Genomic DNA, 3,460 nt, shown 5'->3' with positions numbered 1-3,460 from the left:
GTAGTGGGAGGTTGGGGAGTTACTCAGCTGTACTATATTGAGAATGCTGCTCAGTGAACAAAATGAATAAATATTCATACCAGCACAATCAAAAAGGCAAAAACAAAGACTGCAATCAATAATCTTGGCAAAAGATGTTCAGATTACAGGAAAATACTAAGAGCACTTGAAACTTCTGCCCTAATAAAAGAGGCAATTAATGTCTTTTGAAAACTAGGCCTTTCTTGAGCAAAGGAAATACGGAGTCATTGTCCAAATACCTCAAAACTCCCTTATTATGAATTTCATTGACTTTTGAAAGGTGTTTAAAAGACTGGCAATGAGCTTAATCAGGGAATACATTTCTAGTTAACTAGTATTACCAATGCGACCTAAAGATGGAAGAAGAAATCTGTATAGACAAACAGAAAACAGAAGTGGACTGGTGTTAGTGCAGGRTATGAAAAGCCATTACATGTTCTTTCTGCTGTTCTTTAGCCCCATAGTCTGAAGGATTAAGTGACCAAGACACTTGAACACTATTCTAGATAAGTAATGATTAGGGGATGTAGCTCAGTGGTAGAGCGCATGCTTCGCAAGTATGAGGCCCCGGGTTCAATCCCCGGCATCTCCAGCRGCAGCTGCCACAGATGGTTTCACCTGGATGCAACCCTATATAACATGCCCTAGGTGACCCTGTTTGAGCAGGGGGCCTGGACCAGGTGATCTCCAGAGGYTTCTTCCAACCTTACCGATTCTGTGGCACAGCTTTTAAATATCCAGGTATTCTAAATAACCAGTCTACAAGAGCTAAATTTTGCAATACTGAGTAACACTTTCATAAAATCCCAGATAATCTTTCAAACTATCATGCCACACCTGGCTCAAACTCAGCCATGCCAAAACTATCATCCCTGACATCCAAGGACAGTCAACATCAATTTACAAAATCATCAGGTAAGTATTCTAATTCACCTTCCTAACTCTTAAATGCAACAATAACAGCAAGGACTACAGAGGTCTCACAATATTTAAGACTCAGCAATACTTGGGAAAGAAAGCAATACTACATCAGAGCAGAATAAGAACACTCCAAAATTAATGCTAGATTAAAATGAGAAAAATGGTGGCTTTTGAAAATAAATGAGTCAAAAGATTATGGATATTTGGCAGAAACATTCCACTACTTCTACAAAGGAAAATCAACAGTTTCCATCACTATCAGAAGGAATCATTGCATAATGGGAGCTGCCTATATCCTATATCCCACACAGCATTGTCAAAAAATAAACTTTTGTACAGAGATGCGGATACTCATTAAAAAACTAATTACAACTCTTAGCTTGGAGAATGGAGTATTCGATCTCAACACCATAAAGCGTGGAAATAGTGGCAAGTAACAGAGAGGAAACAAACAGATTCGTTGTCATCCCTTGGAGCATTACTGACACAGGCAAACAGTAGGAATGAACAGAGACATAAAGCAATTTCTACAGTTTCTGTTCAACTATATTAATTGCCATGTCCAGGTTGGAGTTACTGTGACTAGTATAATGAAATCACCGCTGATTAATAGTCAGTATTTTAACTCCTGTACGACAGTCTGCCTAAATCAGGATTTTCATTACACAAAATGTTTTCCTTATGTAATTTATGAGTATATATACATTTTAAGTTAATAAATATTGAACCATCACTTGTAAAATAAAATGGCAATTTAAATTCAGTTGATTCTCTAGCAAACTTCTCATAGACCCTCCTCTTTGTAAYAGCTTCTTATTTATATTAAGATAGATTGGAAAAACTTGAGTAAAACCCAGTTCAGAATAAAATCATAAAATCTGTCTGCTATGGCAGATCAAAAAGGACTAATATGCTGTAATTAACCTAATTCTTTCCAGTTTATATGTTAACTGTTAAAGCACACTGCATATAAATACCTACTTTATATTTATACCAGGTCAATGACAAATCRACCATGAGCCAGCAATGTGCCCTTGTGGCCARGGMRGCCAGTGGTCTCCTGAGGTGCATTAAGAAGAGTGTTGSCAGMAGGTGGAGGGAGGTGATCCTGCCCCTCTACTCAGCCCTGGGGAGGCCTCATCTCGAGGACTGTGTCCAGTTCTGGGCTCCCCAGTACAAGAGGGACATGGTGCTACTGGAGAGAGTCCAGCGTAGGGCTACAAAGATGATCAGAGGGCTGGAGCATCTGCCCTAKGAGGAACGGCTGCGAGAGCTGGGCCTCTTCAGCCTGGGGAAGAGAAGCCTGAGGGGGGATCTGATCAGTGTGTACAAGCACCTGAAGGGAGGGTGTCAAGGGGACGGGGACAAACTCTTTTCAGTTGTCCCATGTGACAGGACAAGAGGCAATGGGCAAAAACTGAACCACAGGAAGTTCTCTCTGAATGTGAGGGGGAATTTCTTCCCCGTGAGAGTGACAGAGCCCTGGACCAGGTTGCCCAGAGAGGTTGTGGAGCCTCCTTCTCTGGAGATAGTCAAGGCCCACCTAATGCAACCCTGTCTAACATGCTCTAGGTGACCCTGCTTGAGCAGGGGGGTTGGACCAGACGATCTCCAGAGGTCCCCTCCAACCTTACTGATCCTATGATTCTATGAAAGAGAGGTTGAAAGAGTCAGCATCAACAATTTCCAGCCTACAAAAAAAATAAAAAATAAAAAAATAAACTTCAACTGTAAATACATCTGTAAAAGAAAACCAATGGTAATGAAACTTTGTGTCTGCTGGTTTTCATTCCTAAAAAATCTTCCTGTGATAATTTTTCTTTTGAATATGCGGTGCTTACTAAAACTATACATAAATTCTTCTGACAATCTTTATCAGCAGTCAGGAGTCATTAATGTCCTAAAGAAGCAAACAGTGAACTCCCACCTGAACAAGCAGAAAGAAAAAATTTTCTAACTGACACAGCTGACTATCATACCTTTGAAAAGCAACACAGTAAAGTCCTTTATTAATCCAGATCATAGAAGCAACATGGTCTCAGACGGGGATGACATTAAGCACTTTTGGAGATGAAAAGATCGTTCAGACAGTACCTATACCCAATTCTCAACTTCTGCTTAGTGCAGTATGACAAGAGGGCCAACTGGTACCACCTTAGAAGAAATATGAAGTGTAGGTAGCACTTCAGCTCATTTACTCTCTAAACCTTCAGGAAAGAAGGATTTCTTCTATCACCAGCTCTCAGTCTGGGGTTGGTGTCCAGCTGGTCAGAGCCTGAAGGCAGGTTGTCTGTGAAGATGCCGAATACTCTGAATTCTGCAAAATCACTAATGAGTCAGGGAAGTTTGTGCAAACTTTCCTTTCTGGTTCACTTATAAGAATCAATCAGAAATATTCTAATGAGCTATGGATGTCTAGTTTCAGGACAAGATAGGATAGACAAAATAAGAGAAAAGGCAGCAAATAATATTCATCCAGTCCCCTGAACCCTGGTTCCCATCAAGTCTCTCTGTAGTA

At 40.4% G+C, this 3,460-nt stretch overlaps 1 non-coding gene across 1 annotated transcript; it reads left to right on the top strand.

The window, feature by feature from the left end:
• Window positions 1–541: 541 nt before the first annotated feature.
• TRNAA-CGC (transfer RNA alanine (anticodon CGC)) lies at window positions 542–613 on the top strand. The gene has a single exon. It is a non-coding gene; the product is annotated as a tRNA-Ala (tRNA).
• Window positions 614–3,460: the final 2,847 nt, after the last annotated feature.

This window comes from Rhea americana, unplaced genomic scaffold (assembly GCF_003343005.1).
Source record: "Rhea americana isolate MKP2758 unplaced genomic scaffold, rheAme1 scaffold_11, whole genome shotgun sequence".
NCBI lineage: Eukaryota > Metazoa > Chordata > Aves > Rheiformes > Rheidae > Rhea > Rhea americana.
This window is presented reverse-complemented; position numbering and strand designations above follow the sequence as displayed.